Genomic DNA, 19,598 nt, shown 5'->3' with positions numbered 1-19,598 from the left:
TACCGAATAAATTTTTAAGGAACGTTTCGCAAATTTCCATTTTTCCACTTGTGTTCAGATTATACAAAAGTTGCTTGCAAATAAAACAGGTAATCAGGTAATTACAATCCAAGCATGTCTTAATCTTTTGTGGGCATATATACATATATATATACATACACATATAAATGTCTCATTGTATGTGTGTATATATACATATATATATATATATACACACAGATATAGATTCTTAAAGGCAACATTACAATAAAGAAATCAAAATGTAAATAAACCAAAGGGTATCAGTGGCAGGAAAGGGAACACCGTAACCTCTGCTTTTAGGGGGATCCAGGGTAGTAGAAAGTTGGATGAGTTTCCCAAGGTAATGGCAGAATGGCAAAACACATATCTTTAGATGAATACATGTGAACAAAGCTGTAACAAACAAAATTATTTGGCCAGTATCACTGGGCTCTGATTAGGAATTTATCTCCATGATTAAGTTACCTGGTTTACAGAAAAATAAAAGAACTTTATGTAAAGCAGAGAATTATGATTCATCAGAAATAAAGATATGTTTTTTCCTGCATACAGTTAGAGGGTGAAGACCTCAGAAGGAGATTCATAGATGGGATAATATATACTATATTACATAGAGATAATATATGTATAATCACCTAGTGAAACCAAGACCACAGTTCACTTAAAAGCAATGCAAGTCCTTACAGCACTAATGACATTACATTTTTCATATGCACACACACACACACGCAGAGCTTATAAAAAGGTATTTATTGAAAGACTGTGGGTAACCAACTTATCTCCTTATATATACTCTACTCAATTAACAAGCAAATGCAGCACTAGGAGAAAAAAATATATATTGGGAATTTCTTGGCTATTTTACAGGATTCATTGATTTCAACGGTATACTTCAAGATAATTTAAAAATCCAGCATTCTTTCTGCCTACAAACTCAACTTAATGGCCAACACTACCAACATAAAACACTTTAAAGGCCACTTTTATGTTTCATGGGAAATGTAAGTGTGGATTTCTTCACATGTAAGTGCCAATGATTAACAAGTGTCGTTTCAAATTTGTGGAAGCCTGCCATGAATTATTTTTTGGCTAATTCACAGTTTATCAAAAGTGCTAGCAATATCTTGTGCAGGAAACTACTCTACAGATTTGCTGTTGAGTCTGTGAGGTCTCAGAAACCTGTGAGGTTTCTTCCTGTTCTCTACAGCTCATAATATTATAAGCTCCTTTTTCCCTGTAGAATAACTGAATAATCCTTTACATCCTTCTTTCATTCGTGTAAACAATTTATTAAGTTTTATGGGAGCAGCTATATTACAATTGAAGTTACACCTTTAGGCAGCTCTAGATGTTTCCACGGAATTAGTTTTGAATAACTAGCCCAAAGAATTAGATCCTTGAAGCTGGCCTGACACACACCAAGTGATAAAGCAAGCGGCAGGCCACGCACTGCACCTGTGATTTCTGGCTACAGTGGCCCTCCAAAGAAGCAAATCCACAAGTGGAGGATGATGGAGGCATGCAGCCACATCCCCAAGTACATGACACAACACATCTTCTGAAGTAGCTGTTGTACAGCACATGGAGTGGGCAAATACAGCTAGAAACTGAACTCCATCCTTTCAAAGTTCACCACCGCCAGAGTTAGAAGACACATAAAAAAAAAATAGGGAGTTTTAGTTCTAATAAAGTGGTTGTTTTGGAGTTTGGGTTCTAGAAGTGGTTCTAATAGAACTGGCTCTGATGTGAGTTGGTCTGATGGGCCAACTAGTTCAAAACTTGGAATTTCTACCCCAAATCCACATGCTACAGTGATCACAAGTCTTGCAAATAACCCCACTGGGCAACAGTCCAAGATACTCTTTTTTGTGTATAGTCTTTTAGTCCTGACTTTTCTTGGGATGAATGGGGACAATACACAGTGATTTTTTTTCCTGAAAACTAGAATCAATTGTAAAGCTCAGCTTTGAAAATCAAAACAGTCCGTAGCCTAGAGTCCTACGTCCTTTAATGCTTACTGCAGAAAGTTTTCAAGGGCAAAAAGGATGGCTTATCACACATTGGAACTGAAATAAGTGTATTAGTCTCATCAGTTCAAAAAGACTACCTGTCTACAGCAGAATCATTTGCAAAACAATATGATATTTTAATCACATGATGTTCCAACCTGATGCAGTGAAAGAAACTGAGGTGATAAATCTCATAGGAAAAGTATCTAAAGTTTCTAGTCCAGTATAACTATAACTAAATATCCATATTGCAGATGTTATTCTTAATTAAAATATATCAAAACAGCTGCATGCAACATTATTGAAAGGTAGTAAGTGGGGCATTTTATAACAGTCATTTTTCTGACTTAGCAAATTACCAGTTGTTGTTATTATTCCATTTATATACTAGAATATAAATATTATTAATAATATTATATATTTAATAATATCCCATTATAAATTATGGAATAATTCCATTATTTTCATTAGGAGAGGAGCATATATACTTAGTATTATAATCATGTTAGATAAAATAGCCTTTAAGCATAATGAAAACAGGATTTTGCAACTAAAAGTAGGACAACATTGTGACTTGGTATCTTTATTGCATGAGTGTTTTTATTGTGTACAGTTATAAAGAGAATTTACATCTTACTCCAAGCAAAAATATAGATTGTTCTTTAAGAAAGACTGGGAAAAAAAAAAAAAAAGAATTAAAAAACTATACATACGAAAATATTCAAGCGAATAATGAAAAGTTTTGCAAAATACAGCTACACCACCAGTAATTGCATATGTAAGCTTCTGAAACAAGAAGCTACTAAAAATATATACATTAATTCTTCTGTGTGCCTTTGTCAAAGAGACAATCAAAAATTGCTGTTTACCCAAAAGCTGCCTATATACCACTCAGCGTCTACCAACAAATACAGCAGCCCTCCCCTTAACCTCCTCCCTCTGAGTATATCCATGTCAGTAGTCAACGCGCTGCAAGACACCGCAATAAGAATGGTTTATTTTCTGTTTTCTATGCATTCCCTGAGGTTATTAGTTGCATACTTAGGTAAATCTGCAAGTGAAAAATGAAAGAAACCCATGGTACTATTGTCAAGCAATTTATTTTAAGACTGCAACTTCAAATATTTAAGCATAGCAAGCAAGAAAAAGCCATAAAATCTTGAAAGAATGAGACCGCTCTTGTTCTGTAATATGCCAGGCACACAATAATTACTGCATTAATGTGAAAGTTGCAAAGAAAAGACGAACGTATTATTCAGATTACAAGTCAAGCTATTGTGATAGGACAAATGAGAAGAATCAAATCAATGCCTTGACTACAGCTGCTTTATCATGAAGTGCCCAAAAACAATACTCAGTGCTTTCCTTCATGGCCATGCATTAAGGCTGCAAATCTTCACTAGTGCTCCACTTGGGCTCTAAATTGAAGGTGCAATTACCTGTGCTCTGACTGCAGCCAAGCTGATTTGCAGGCTCCATCAGGTAATTAGGCACATGAATGGAAGAAATCATTGGTAAAACTAATTGCAACTCAAAAGACTGCATCTGAAAATCCATGCCAGAATGGACCTGATAACCAGAAGGAAAAACAAGTGGAAATTCACTCGTCTTACGCAGCACAAACAGCCATGTGCAGCTCGACCTCCCCAGCAACACCCTCTTCTGTGAAAAGTGTTTCCAAAGACTCCTTACTAGAAATATAAAAAATTACGAGGCCACTCTCATCTCAGAGGAGAGTATCTTCATGACCCACATCTATCCTGACAGCTGTATCTGAGCAGCCAGCTAATGACGGGTAAATTAAGGGCAGATATACATATTACCAGATAGATCTAACACTTAAATGTGTATTTAAAGAAACAGTGATCATATTTTCAAGTATATAACTGATTTCCAATTGTACATCTTCTGTGCATCACTGTCTTCTGCAATTACAACAGTTATTTTTATACCTGTTTTTAAACAATAATCACAGGATGAGTAAAACTTCATTAAGCTCCATAAATTGTGGCACATACTACAAGGCACTACAAGGCACTACAAGGCATACTACAAGGACAAAATTGATTGCCATTACACTAACTTAGACAGAAACATGGGCACTAGCAGTAGCCCAAACATCAGCTATATTATTTTTCCCTCAGTTTGTTTTGCATTCTACCTAAATCACCCCATAAACATTGCCAAAATTGAAGTGTTTTACCCATTTCAGTGGGTTCTGAGTCTGACTGCAAGTAACCAGGGAACACAGATGACACAAGGTCAAATAAAAATAAAATATTACTCAGAATGAGTAGGAAAAAATTCCTTTAGAGAAACATAATAATTTATACCTGAAGAGCTGCCTAAAATGTGACTGTGTAGTGCTTATCCACCTTTTTTCCCTTATTTCCAGGTCTTCTGTCTCAATTGTCAGCTTTCTATCTAAGCCTATATTCAAACTGGTGTCATGAATTTGTTATCATAAAACAGTGGAAAAGCCTGTGGGGAAAAACAAATCTCAGACAACAAAACAGGTAGCTCAGAAATTCAAAATATAGTACCCAAATTCAGTCTTCATGTATGTCTACTCAAGCCTTTTGAATTTAGCCACTACTTTTTGAAGACATCTCTTCAAATAGATAAAATCTTCATTATTGACATTGAACTGAATAGGAAAATTATTTTTCTTATTCTGTTTTGTATAACAGCAAGTTCAAGTAGAGATCGTTGCTGTAACTATTGTTTGCAATGTGATTCTCCTTCCCATGTAGGTCACTACACTTTCTTACCTACTCTTGTTTTTGTTGCCCCTAACACTGAGAAATGGGAGTTTGAATTATGTTCACTTCTTCAGAAGCTCCAGTCTCTCTCATCTTTACCTTTCTACAGAACACGCTTTTTACATACAGCATGGAACTCTATCCTTTCCCTTCCACAACTCTCATTTTCTCTATATTGACTGTTTTACTGTCTAGAAGTATAAGTAGTCCTGTTACCTACAGTGACTATTAAGAGCAAGAAAGGTAAATCAGATCACTCCGTTTTATCAAAAGTTCACGGTGATAATAACAACTTCTAACATTTTGAATGAGTATAAGTACTTAGGGCTTTATTTGAAAAGATCAATGTAGGTAAAATTTAAGTAAAAATATTTATGAGCAATATTGTGGTATGAAGCAAGTTCATTGCCAATAAACTGCATTTTAATTAAAAAAAATAAAGTAATATCTTGTCATATTTAGACATATTTTTAATGATCTTCCAAGCCTATGAAGCTGGGAAGATTGTTTCAACTGTTACAAGAAGACTGATGTACCGCTCCTGTTCTTGCAAACACTTCAGCACATTTGAGAGACCCCACAATCAGCTCACTGTGATGTGTCCACAAGGCTCATTGGGTGTCAGAATTTGTGAGTTCATCACAGAAGTGCACGCATAACCTTCAGTAGCTCTGTATTTCTACCACGATTTGAGCATACGATGCAAAGACAGTATGCAACATCTCCAAACGCTTGGTAATCTGAAGGGCTTACTGCTGCAATATGTAGTAGCTCACATCAAAAAGGATTTGTCAAAAATAAGTAGCACTGCCAATCAAAGAAAGTCAATGCAATTTTTTTGCTGTTTTAGAACATAATCTTTTCTGTCAATTCTTTCTTTTGAATATTGTATTTTTGAATGAAGGTAGGACGTTATGTGAGTTTGCAGTACCTACAAGGAAACACTATATTATACTGTAAATTTGCGCATACACAATGAACATCTGAGTAACTAACATACAGCATAACAAACCTCAAAGGCCAATGAGACTATGACATCTTCCCATAGCAACAAGCAGAACTTCAGAATGTTAGAAATTAAGATGAAAAGCAAAAAAATAAAAATTTAAATAACCAATAGTCAATCAACCTTGACCAGATGCCACAGGGACAAATCAAAGGCATGACTGAAATGATGTGAATTTTGAGTTCGTTTTTTATCGCCATGTATCAGGTTTGGGCATGGACTCCACTGTAAACCACAAATAAAGTCTAAGATTTTATAAACTGATTTTGAATTTTATTCTTGAGAGGTGCATGGAAGGAAAAATTATATTATCATGCCAGACTGAGTTTGAGGAGAGTGTTAAAAAATATGCTTTTGTCTAAAAGATGATTAAAAATTTGGCGTTTAACAATTCACAATTGTTCCCTAAAAAAAAAAAAAAAAAGAGAGAGAGAGAGAGAGAGGGAGAGGGAAAAGAAAAAAATGGAGAAATGGAAAGGGAATGCAAAAAGAAAAGGGAAAGAAAACAAGGAAAATAAGAAAAAAAAAGGAAAAGAGCTACCACAGAAACGTCAGCACTACTTCAATTTATAACCATCAGACAAGAGGTAAAACAATTCATGTTTATAGGCAATCACTGTTTACTCTGTAATTGTATTGGTATTGAACGTACTTTGTAAGGACTCAGTTGTTATGAAACGATCATGCAAAAGCATGGACCTGATCTGGAGTCCTCAGCAGCCTCTCAGGGTCAGGCTTTTAATAGCACCTGATTTAAGCCTCTTGATTTCAATGGAGATGATTTTAGCCCAGTACAAACAGTACCAATTAAGTCCTGACCAAGTGAAAATACAATGAAAAGCACTGCATTTTAATTTTCCTGTACTTTACAGTTTACACATAGCAGCATGCAAACCTGTATCACATGGACATCCTCCCTTTAAATAAATAAATAAATGAAAGCATAAGTATTGGCTAAAAATAGTTTTTGGGCTAAAATACTAATTTCTGTTTTTATGATTCCAGTGAGGAAATCCTTCTACCTGGCTATAGCCATCCTTTATTTACAAAACCAAGCTGAGGAGTTAAAGATGGTCAGCTGCTCTGCATATCTGGGCATCAGTAATTAAATCACAGTGCAGAAAACTTAAGTGATGCAGTGATGGACACAGCAGTGGAAGACAACTTCTTTACGGGAAGCCCCCAGTGCCCTAAAAAGGATGATAAGATGCTTATCCATTCTGAAGGTGGGCTCAGATGAAGAACACCAACCTACTCAAGGATGAAAAGTGCCTTCCCACTGTGGAAAGTTATCCAGATGCTGTATTTCTTCCACTGGAGGAAGTGTATTTTTTTATTTAGTGAATCTGATTTAATGGACATATAAATACTTTTTATATTTCAAAGATAAATATGTATCATAAGCTCTTAAAAAATATCTTAAAATGGGGTGTAAAAGTATTTAAACAAAAGATCTTAGCAAGGATGCTATTTTGCCAAAATGCTCAAGTCCAGAGTTTTAACATATATAGCCATTTTTCTTAGTAAAAATCTTTCCAAGGCAAAATCAACTCTGCAGAATCTGTGTCAGAATGATGCTTCCACTTCTCATCTACGCATTTCCAGTGTACAGGCATCCTGCTTTTAGTTGTGATAATTTAGTTGTAGCGGAGTGGCGCTCTGCTCAGTAACCTGCTCAGTAACTCCTGAAAGGAAGAAGTACCAGAGCTGCCTACATCAATGCACTTACTCTAGCAAGGCCATTTCGAGGACAAAATCCAATTATAACTTTGACATAGTTTTACCTTCAAAACCAAACATGAAAGTAATAGTATAATATGCCTTACTTCCCTTGTCTATTTTTTCTATTTTAATTTTCAAATTTTAATGAACAAAGGCACTCCAGAAGCAGATCCATTATACAAAAAAATAGACTCCCATCTTCAAATATGACCTTTTAATTAAAATATAACAGATCATTAAAAAAAATATTTCAGCAGTTGAGAACTCTGAAAATACAATTCTCTTAAAACTTTATAAAGAGAGAAGTGATGGCTGAAGTTACAGGCAATTTTATTCTCAAGGGAAAAGTAATACTTGCAATGGGAGTGAGCTATAAACTGATTCATTTGGGGCAGAACTTGGGCACAGAGGTACGAGCTAAAGTCATAGACAACCAAGGGGAGTCATAGACAACCGCTCAGGGGAGGGGTCCAAAACACTTCTCTGAGAATATCTTAAGCACAAAGCAGCCCAATTTTGCGAGGCAGGGAGCAGACAGGCCCAGCAGGTGAGCACCGCCGTGCCCCAAAGTGCTGCCACTGATAGCCAAGGCTGTGCAGTGCCCCAGCCGCCGAGGAGATCCATGCCTGTCTCAAGGGACAGAAGGCCCCTCGCTGTCAGATTCACAATCTGCCTCTACTCACAGAAATGCTACGTACTTGATTAAACAACCACAATTCCCATGTGTCAATCAACAGGACCCCAAATAAAACTAAAATAAATTTTTGAGCATGGTCAATGGCAGGAGCTGCACTCTATTCAGTGGAAATAGAATATAGGTGGGTCGGTAGCAAAGCATCAGTTGATTTCTATTATATCATTAAGCCATGCCATTACTGCTCCTTAAGTGGTAAAGAAAGCACAAGCAGGCTGACAGTGCAGCTGCCTTGGAGCTAGGAGGGAAAGATAACCCTTCAGCATAGCCTACAGCACAGCCTACAGGAGGTGCGCTCCTCAAAAAGGCAAGAAAGTGAAAATAGTAAATAAATGTCACAGAAAGAGCAGTGTGGCAATGTATGACAGACAACGCAAAAGAAAAGGATATGTAACAGGTCAGAGTCTGGCTTGAGAGAAGACCTGAGCACGTTACCGTCCACGTTTGTTCCTGGAGAAAAGCTCTGCAGAGAGGCTGCAGGTGGAGGGAGGAGAGGCTTGGAGGCTCCTGCCTCGCCACAAGAGGAACAGAGGACAGGCAGCCTTGGAGGAAACAACAGCACATGCCTCTTCACCAGTGCTCCATGCTTTTCAAGTAAGTGTCCTGGAGATTTCACCACGTCTGCACCCCGCCTCTCCAAACGTCGTGTTTAGCAAGGGCAAAGCAGCGCGGTGGCTGCAGCAATGTGAGATGAGCAGCGCTCCCTTTCAGTCACTGAGCTCCTGCCCCGTGGAGCCAGGCAATGGGATGAGAAAGGGGAAAAGTGTGCTTTTTTAGCAGAGAGTGAGGAGTACACACGGTGAATCTGCTCAGTAGTCTTGCAAAAAACCTGCACGCCAGCAGCTCACTTTTGACGTTCTCCGAGAAAGAGGGCAATTTCCACCATCACCACACAGACTGTTAGGCCACCTCAGATCTTAAAGCCACATATGCACAAGCAATCTACCGGGACGAATGATCGTTCGTCTTCCCCAGAAGTTTCTGCTGGAGGAAGGTCTCATTTCCTCTGCTCTTGATGTCAGCAGCAGGAGAGACAATTCCTAACTGCAAGTTACCTACCTCACATCACACCCGTGTGTGCAGCGCTGGAGACAGCATAACGAACTCAGCCCTCTCAAATCTTTCTCCCAGTAAGAAAATATTTCTTTAACCTCAGTACAGCAAGAGATACCATTCATCCACAAGTACCCATCGTGACATATCTTCCCTGAACAGATTATTTTTATTAATGTTTTTTCTCCATTAGTTCCTATCTAAAAGATACGTCTTTCTTGGACAGCGCTGACGACAGAAATAAGATAATAGTGGGAGAATGGTCATGTATTACTTTCTGAACACATTGAACTGATGAGTTTCAAGAAAATTTTCTGGGAACTTCCCCTGAGCCCAGTTCCCTGTGCAAAAAAGAGCCTGAGAGCGCTGCCTGTGCTGCAGTACATGGCACGTTTTAAAGTGAAATATGTTCCACTAGCTGCCCACCCTCTCTTCACCCTGCCAAGTCTACGAGTTTTATTATTAGGCAGAAGTTAACAATTCACGCAGCATTTCAAGTTTCAATATTTCTGTTTGGTGCCTCACTGTGTTGCTCAGAAGAGCTCTGCTGTCTGGGCTTCAGATGCCAATGTAGATCAGAGCCAGCCTTAAAAGTATGTAAATTTGCACTGCCAGAGAAGTAATGATTAATTAAAGGCACAGGAATTGGATTCAAAAAAATGTTCGAGGTAACATTAATTTTAAAACCGTCTCAATTAGTATTCCATACAAATGCCTAAGATTGCATATATTGCCAAACATTATGAAGAAGCAGACTTCTGAGAAAGATTATGAACAGCAGAAATTTTCACAATGGTCTTTTTCATCTTCTGTTCTGACTGGGGAGGGAGAGAGTGAGAGTGAGAGAGAGAGAGTGAGATGCAAGGCTTCTTCTTTTTCCTTTTCTTTTTTTTTTTCAGGTTACTATAAATCAGTCCACTACTTCAGGGTTAACTGCCACTTCTTAACAGAAAATAGAGACAACAAGAGAGAGCTGAAGATTCAGGTTTATCTCACTTCAGAAAGCTGAACATTATAGCATACAGTTTCACAAAAATATTAATGAGTTTGGGTTATTTTTTTTACAGCTTCTTAAACAACACAGTAGACCAGATTCTGATTTCAACTCCCACTCTGGAGTAGCAATACCAAAATGAAAGGAGATAATTGCAGTGCAGATGAAACCCAAATTGAGACCATTTTTAATGTAGGCAGAGTAGAGCAGTGCACTCTATATTACCAGGTTAAAGTAAGGGGTGTACCCAAAGATAAATTTCCAGGACAATGACAAATTCCCCTGCGGCTCCACACCTCATAACCACATCATGAATTTTCTGACTGAAAACAGCACATTTTAAAGAAGAGATGGAAGGGGCCCTGCTGAAAGGGTTGTTACAAAAAGGATTGTCCCATCCTCGACCAGGGCTTTGCTGATGGTAAGACACACTGATTGCTTCAGGCAGAGAAGGTAGGGATTGAAACTGAAGGTAGGACTCGATATAATTCATTTTTTTGAAGCTATGCCCTTGATGATCCTCAAAGCTGCTACTGCTTTGGTTAAGCCCTGAAACCTTCTAGGATTGAAGACCCTTTACTTCTGTAAACACTTTTCATACAGTACTTGAACAAAGAAGGTTTCTGAAGTAGCCAATTCTTTATCGACTTCTCCAAACATCCTAAAACACTCTCTTCTTAAATTCTGTAGATCTCTCAAGATAAATGAACCACCCCTCTGGAATTCAGACAATAGAAAATGCCTTACAATTTCTTCGATCCTTCTGAGAATTGATGCACCCTCATTTGAACAAATAACTGTTGTTGTGTGCTAAACTTGGATCTGGATTACTAGGTGCCCATCACAATAATGAACCGAGCATTACTCAATATCAATATTCTATTTTGAAAATGTAGGATTTTTTCTGACGTTCAGCGCAGACATCATGAAGGGAAGGGCCTCCAACGCTAGTGTCTGCATGCATTCCTTACGTGTTTTCTTATTCTAATCTTCCCTGCTTTTTACCTATCATTTAGTGTAGTAACTTTCTACATTTTCCTGTATCTTAATATACTTCTTTGGCAAATTGTTACTATTCTTGTCCACCAAATATTTGCAGACAAACCTGTCTTAAAGTGCTGCTTAGTGAAGTCACTTTTCCTATGAACGTGCCACAGTTGCCCAAATCCTTAAATATATCTTGGTTTCCTATTCAGGATTTACCATTCCTAGGTACTGCCCATGCTATCGGTGTTTATAAATTGTAATGAACATCTCCAGATCTCCATGAACTACCAGTCCTCTGCTAAGGCCAGAATGAAGTATTGAAGTAAAACACTAATGGAAACTGTTCATGTTCTCTGCTTTACGGCAAATGCACAAATGCACACAACCAACCTGTGCCCGTTCCAGTACAGCCTCTATAGGACACTGAGGATAGGAAGCCAATGATTTTGCTCCCCTCCACTGCAGACACACACCACTTCTTCAGCCAAGACAAGCAACAGAGAGCTCTCCTGAACTCTTTCCTTCAGCTATATTATTTGCCTGTAATTTCTCTAATGAATATTCCCACTTTCCCCTCTCTAATATTTTAATAATCCATTAGTTACTGGAAAATATGGTTTACATGCCATCCTCAGTCTTCAAACTAATAGAGAATACTTTTTTTTTTCTAGCCCCTGGTGAAGAGCCCAGAATAAAACAAGGCCTGGGTTGCTTTATCAAAACCTTATTTTAACAGCATGGCAATGTCAGGTCCTGTAACCTTGTCCCTGTCTCCTTGGTGTGCATCAAAGGATATTTAAAAAAAAAAAAAAAAGTATATAAAAATTTAATTGTGGTGACTACAGAAAACCAGCAGCTCAAATTAGAAGCTAATGATAGCTTTATTCATAGGAGTATAGCACAGGACATAACTCATATGTCAGAGATGTGAGTACCATTTCCTGAGGCAGATGACAAAAAAGCTCATCAAAATAACTTCAATTAAATGAAAGTACTGTTGTGTTTTTTTTTTTTTAAATTCAGGACAGCAAAGCAAATGATTTTATAAGTCCGGTATGACGACAGTATGGGACTATGCTGTCTTCATCTTCTTTGAGACTCAGGAAATAAGAGCAGTAACAAGCAGTTTTGTTAAGGATAAAGCACTGACACAGTGATATAAATAGCAGATACCGAATAAATGAGTATTCAGTATGAGTTCATTATGCCTCCACAGCAAATCAGCTATTCTTGTCTTTGGGATGGATGTATCTGCTCCCAGTTGTATGCTGTAGAACAAATATGAGTTCAACCTATTTCAGAAAAATCTCAAGTCAGGAAAGGTAATCTGAATAGAAACAGCGTCCAAAGTTTTGGCTATTAATTCATTACATGATCAGAAAACTCTTGCTAGTACACTCAATAGATTTGAGTTACTACTGGTAATCTGTCTTTCTTTAACACGGAAGGCTCTAAAAATCTACTCAAATTTGCCGAGAATGTGACATGAATCTACCAATTCATCTATCTGATACATTTTACATGATTTTTTATATACAACTTATACACAACACAGTAAGGCAGTAAGCGTCACAGTAAGTGTCACAGCTTGTGACACTGGCCAAAGGCTATTCCAGTTGTTGGGAAGCTCTCTCTGACAGTGCTCTTCCACTTCCCTGCCTAACACAAGGTAACAGAGTGCCTCAAGGCTTGCACCAGCACATTATTGCCTTCATCGCCAGTGCAGCAAGCAAGCAAGGCACCTAAGACACTGTGCAGCCACCCAGCATGGACTCCAGCTGAAGGCTCAGCACCTGGTGATCTACCAGTTCTTCTCCCCTACCAGTTTACCAGTCATTTTCTCTTTCACATGTGATCTGCTAGGGAAACTTCTCAAAAGATGTGCTTCCTATCCAGCAAGCAGCTTTAGCCCGATACAAGTGGGATGCTGTTCCTTTTCTCTCCCCCAGTCTCAAGATCACAGCTCCCTCTAAGCATTTGAGCAGAGGCAGACTGTCTGTCTTCCCATTCTGGGATTATGTTTCTTTCTCTACAATCACAGATTAAAAAACAAATCAAGCCATTTTGTCTTTAAAGGCCACTAGAAAAGAAAATTAATTTCATGAGGGATGTATCCAAAATGTTAAAATACAAATTTGTACATGCTGGATATTGTACCCCGAATCCTTCTACAAAAAAAAAAAAAAAAAAAAAAAGACTGAAGTTGAAGTCTAAAAATCATCGTCAATGTGTCAAAGCAAACTAATCCAATAACCCAAAACGAGCTGCTGACATCCAAATCACCTCTGAATGACCAAATCTGGATCATTCTTCCCACTGGAACTTAGTGTAAAATGGTTCAGCAAAGATGCTATATATCTTAATTATGACTCTAAAGGGACAAGGGCTGAAAACTTGCTCAAATTAATTATATACTGATTATTCATCATTATTCCTAGGTTTATACTAAACAATATTGAATTCGTATTATTGATAAGGACTCTTACAGCACTAATGAATTCTTCAAAATGCCCTGAGAAGTTCCTTTATGTAAATGCATATCGGAATCGCAGCCAGGGCATGTACAAAAGCAACCTGCCAATCTGCAGTCAACAAGCCTATGTTTGCCAGCTTGCAGCAAGGACAACCATGTCCTTCACTACCACAACAGATACTGTAGAGATTATGCATTGCTAATACCTGGCAACAAAATTAAAATAAATACTTCAATATCTAGTACTATCTAGTAATAAAGTACTTTGCACTTTACAAAAGTTGTGTATTGTACAAAAAGTCTAACAAGCGTGATTTTACGAAATGAAAACTAATCTGGAGCACATGACCCTTCAGGAAACTGTTCAGAGTTCCAACTCATAAAAAAAAAAAACACCAACAGGGATATATATATATATATATACACATACATATTTTCTTTTATAAAGTCATCTCACTATTGGTCCATTTACTGACACTTAATTTTGTACAACATTCTTGTGAGTGAATATTGCATTTCTATAGATTTTCCTCCACCTTTTACAAAAGTGTTCAATGAACCAGTGTACTGCACTATTTTTGCAAAAGGTTTCCAGTTAGTGAGGTTCAAAATAGTGCACAGCTTTACAGCACATGCTGCTTAAAGCTGTAATAAAATACACCAGTGAACTAACCTGCTTCCATCACTGTGGGTCTGCTTCTGCTCCTATCTCACCAAAATTTGGTACCCTGCAAGATGAGTGTAACACTGTTTTAGTTGACACAGTGTTCATAGTATTCTCTGAGATAAAAATAAGTGCAAGCTTTGCTGGCAGCAGTTGAACAGTAAACGCCTTCCCCCTGGCTGATGAAACCGTCAAGAAGAGTGAGCGCTAGTAGAATAAATGAGGTCACTGTTTGCAATTCCCTGCCAGCTTGCTGGTTGAAGAAAACACCATTCGTCAGTAAACAGAAAGCAAAACACACTACACCACAAAGCTGTTCATAAGTCTTCACCCACTCCCTCCAAAAATGAAAAGAAAAAAAATAAAAAATAAAAATAATAAAAAAATGATTTTAATTCATAAACACATCCTGTATACCCCTTAATTGGTATAAAGATGATATTCATTTAACCACTGAATACAATGTAAAATGTAGTAGCAATGGCAAAGAAATCAGGATAACACAAAAAAGCACTAAAATACATGCAAAAGCAGCGGCTGTACCACTGCTTCCTACCTAGCTTCTCCAGAGGCATGCTGCAAACTCTCAGAGGCCCAGTATTTACAGGGTGCCATTAATTCACACACAGCACGTTCATCATGTTAATCAGCCTTAATAAATAGCTCTACCCCAGGGCTTCAGGCAATCCTTTGATGCTCAATCTGGTTGCACTGAGGAACTGCTCCAGGAAATGGATTTAAGACTTTTAAATAGAATACCTGCAGAGCAGGCAACTGTGCTGCGGGGTTAGCGGTACAGCACCGGGAAGTGGTGTGCACCAACCCAGGGTTTCTCCGAGTCCCCGCAGACACCAGATCCTGGCATCAAAGCCTTCCACCAACCTGAGGTTTAAGCTCCCCTGTGTTACCACCAAAAGAACAGCTGCGTGAGATAGTTCCTGGAAGGCCATTTGACTAACAACAGCAAAATCTTTACCTTCATTCATTTTTAATTAGGCTTTGTCAATAAGGAACCCTGGCTGAGCTTTACAGAGGCCCCACTACTGCTGTATGCAGCGCTGGCCCTGTTTATCCTCATCAGTTCTAATCCCACTTTGAAAAACAAAGTCTCAGCATCAGGAATTAAATACATAAAAAATGAACACGGGAATGATCACACAGGCCATTTGTTCCCTTTAAAAACTGCTTATATATAAACAGATGAAAGAAGTACTGCGGAGATAAAACTGAGGACGGTTTGACAAGCCTTTCAGGGAAAAGTGCTTCCTAAGGCGCAGGGCACAGGAAAAAGCAGCCTGCAAAAAGTCGGGGAAGGAAGCAAGAGACCGTGCATGCAAATAGCCCTCTTCACTGGTGAAAGCAACAACTAAGCCAGATCCACAGAGAGAAGAAATCATTAGCAAGTGTCTTCATCCCACTAAAATAACCCAGAGTCTCAACAGCATCTCCCTCCTCCTCACCCGGCTTCTTCACTTCTTTCCTTTCCCAAGCAAGCTCACAAAAATCTTTCAGCCAAATCCTGGTTGCTTTCAATGAACGTAAATAACTACAGGAAATCATGAGTGTCCAGAAAAGGGCTGACTGAAAAATCTGCTGCATGCATGTAGATATGTCTGCTCATTTTTGTAGAAGAAATCTTTCAGGCCAGGAACACCCAATAATTTATTAAATATGTTTATGATCACTTTCAGTATGACTTCAAATACTCCCTCTCACAAGAAAAACCCATCACTGAGCTCTGTTAAGGTTAAATATGCTTTAGGTTAAATATGCCCCAGAAACTTGTAAATTAGGAGCATCATTAATTTGAACAGCTACAGGCCTGCCAGTGAGGGCACAGCCTGGCACACGTGGGCACGTGCCAGACTGGCAGTCAGTTTTAATCCGCGTGGCTTCTTCCATGTCATGATGATGCAGATTAATAGATAAATAATCCACCATCAATCCTAGTTGTAAGAAGAGATAAAATATTCAGAGCTTAATTTATATTAAGCAATTTCCCTTTCCACTTCAAGTAATTTTCTGTGAATCCTTCTGGTTTGTCCTTAGTATTTGAAGTGCCACAGAGAGAGAATTTTCACTTTCCTGTGTACAGTGAGTGTAGGAGAAGTTGGTTACCTTCACAGCACCGCCACACAGCAGAAGTGCCGCCACCATCCATGCCTCCACCACAGCAGGACAACGCTGGACAGGCTGCATGTGGGATGGAGAGAGGCCCTGAGGCCTGGGGCCTTGCATGGCTCAGGAACGCAAGTTGTTATTTTTCCCAAGTTATTCCTAAATTCCCTAATATTTCTTAGGATACTATCTGGGCCTTAGGGCTCATATCTTCAGGAAGACAAGCCTCTTGTCTACATACAGCCCGAAGGCATACTGACCAATGTTGGTGTATGGTATCAGTAAGTGCTGTGCTGCTCATGAGGGAAGGATACTGAGGAAACCAACGCTGGTAAGTGGAAAAGATGGAAAATGTTCCAGAGGCAAAACAACACAACTAGAACTTAAGAAGCTTAAGAGCTTTTAATTTCCAAAACCAAGACAATTTTTGTAGCATTTCACTTTCTGAACATGTTAAGCCAGCAGTCAGACAGTGCCCAAAGAGGACCTCTTGGAAAGAGCGCTTGGTGAAAAAATAAAAACTTGTTCCGGCTTTGGTCTGAAGCTCATTCAACAACATGCTGTATCAGCTAAGGCTGTCCTACAGGCTCCATTGTTGAAAAAGGTTTTAGAAATGCACGTTTTACAAATATCTTCCATCAGAATTTCCTTTATCTCACATAAAGATAAAGGTGCTATTGTGGTAAAATAACTTCTGGTTTAACTGGGTGACATTTAGAGTTATCTGATACGTTTTTTGAAAACGTCCCCACTGCAGTATAAAACGTCATAAAATTGGACTGTGCTTGATTATTATCGCATTTATTAGAGAACCTTGTGTTAAGAGATGGGTGAGAAGTCTATAAATCATGAAAAGTAATCAAGCATTTATCTGACTACAAGTTTTGGTTTTTTTCCCGTCTTCTTTTTTTGAGGGAAAAATACAGACAGGTTGTGTCTTGAAGATGTGCTCACATCACAACTGAAAAATGATCAAAAAAAAAAAAAAAACATTACTGGGAAGAAGAAGAAATTACTCCTTAACTGTTTCCTGTTGTCTACAGTATCAGGGCTATGTTCTCTGCCAGCTTTCATCCCATGATGTCCCTGCTCAGTCACAGGCAGTCATGTAGATAGAATTAATTCTATCTCCTTCTACACATCAGTGAGTTACACTTTGCCATGGTCCACGTGGACTGGTTTTACTGACTTCAGCCACCTGAGGATGGATCTGGCTTTGAGACTCAACAAAAAGCACGTATGTAACTGAGAATTTTCTACTACAAGCTGATAAAAACACTGGGAAAAATACCCCGTCCTGTAGCTGATGCTTCAAGGAGAACTGTAACTCTTTTGTCTTTCCCTTTTAAAAGCTGCAGAAGTGCTACAATGATGATTTCCACTCTCTTCATCTGACAGCTAAAACAGAAAACAAGATGGTTACTAGCTCGGGCAATGCTTCAAGGAACAAGTTATTCCTGTGACTTTCATGGGGGTGTGGGTTGGGGGCGAACTCTGTAGTGAAAAATATAACAGTTGCACTACAAAATTTAGCCGGGGATCTCCAAGCAGATTCAGGGACTTGGGACAAGCCTCAGAGATGTCCATGTGCTGTATCTTCTCCCCGCTTACTACAGCAAAGCGCTCCCATGAGTAAGGCCAGGAAACAACCAAAGCAAAGTGGATTTTTACTAAACATTCACCAAGGCTCTCTTAACACAGATAAATTAATTCCTATGCTGATCCACACATATTCTTTTCCGAACAGCTTGCTGGTTGTTTTTAAAAAATACACAGTACAAAGGTCTTCAACTTCCTTTTCTTGTTCACAATTACAAAACATTAATCTTTGCCAGTCACCTTTGTATGAGGTTTACATGTCACGACACCAGGACACACTGATACAACGCCACTTTCTCTCTTGGGATACAGCAGCTTGAGATGGCTATGAAATAATGACATAATTCTCATAAGTCACCATAATTACGACAGCTCTGTTTGGATATAAACGAGGCCCAAAGTACCTCCTGTGATTTTAGTCAGCACTGTTCTTACACCAGTGCAGCAATGGTTCAGAAGTACTGCGGAGGAGCCCCAGCTGGGTCTGACTGTCTTGCATAATTCCTCTTTGAACTGGTTTCTTGTGTTTGCTTTCCATTTCAAAAGGAAATGCAGGGAAACATCTGAAGAAAAGCCAGCTCAGACATTGCTATTTTTGATGCAAAGGAAATGTTTATAAAAATTGATTCTGAGAATGCATTTTTAATAGCAACAACAACAAAGGAGTTCTTGTATTTTAGATTTAACCTGCAAATACCACGACCTGAAGTCATTTCACCATGTTAAGATCCAAAATCCTTTCAACATCACTGTAGACATCTAATTTAAGAGCAGAGTCACCCATGATTACTTTATAATTAACAGCAAAGGACTGATGACATGAATTTTCTGTTAAAATACCTAAAACTTGTCTCATCTCTGCTGGTTTAAGAACTTCATATCAAGACTTAAAGTGAGGTAAGAAGACTTTCAAATTAAAAAGAAATTCAAATAAGTCCCAAAGAACAAAAAACAACCCAGAAACTAACATAGGAGATTGTATGCTTTAAAAGCCATACGGCTACTCAAGATCTAAATACAGAAATTTAAATACACAAAATATTTAATGCCTATGCATTAATATATGTTAAAAAATAGAATCAGTTTTACAGTTTAATGAAGCAGATGGGCAGAGTGTGTGCTGTTTTCTATGCACAAGAGTCCAATCAAAGCAAAACATCCCTTCTGATGTCCACATGTTGGTAAACTCATGAGATTAACAACAATAGTCAGAGTGGTAGCATTTTGTTTGAAAGAAGTTTGTAAATGAGGATTAATTTTAACAACTCAATGCTTATCAGATAAATAATACTAGAAATACAGAAAATACATGTTTCAAAGCTGTATTTTCAAGTAATTATTTGAAAAGGCTTTGTCACCATGGCATGAAAATTGGTTGCTGTCTACTGGTTTGTAATCGTTTCTGCCTCTAGAGTGGCTTTCAGGAGCCCAAGCACACCAGGCGTCAGCAGAATGTTGTGAGCATTTGGCACTTCTGAATAGTGATCAGTCACGTT

The 19,598-nt window shown here is 38.3% G+C and overlaps 1 protein-coding gene across 8 annotated transcripts in view; it reads right to left on the bottom strand.

Annotated features, from left to right (window-relative positions):
- DPP10 (dipeptidyl peptidase like 10) overlaps positions 1 to 19,598 on the bottom strand; it is a 486,012-nt gene that overhangs the window by 223,049 nt on the left and 243,365 nt on the right. The window contains exon 1 of one of the 8 annotated variants that reach the window (XM_083841930.1): positions 14,942 to 19,376. The exons of 6 other annotated variants lie outside the window; for them this stretch is intronic. The gene's annotated coding sequence lies outside the window, so the exon portion shown is untranslated. Of the gene's footprint in view, positions 1 to 14,394; positions 14,877 to 14,941; positions 19,377 to 19,598 lie in introns of those variants that run through there. One more of the 8 variants, XM_083841929.1, reaches the window with a different exon arrangement.

The sequence above is a fragment of the Anser anser genome (assembly GCF_964211835.1).
Source record: "Anser anser genome assembly, chromosome: 6".
Classification (NCBI taxonomy): Eukaryota; Metazoa; Chordata; class Aves; order Anseriformes; family Anatidae; genus Anser; species Anser anser.
The sequence above is the reverse complement of the archived record's forward strand: the minus strand, read 5'-3'. Positions and strand labels throughout refer to the sequence as shown.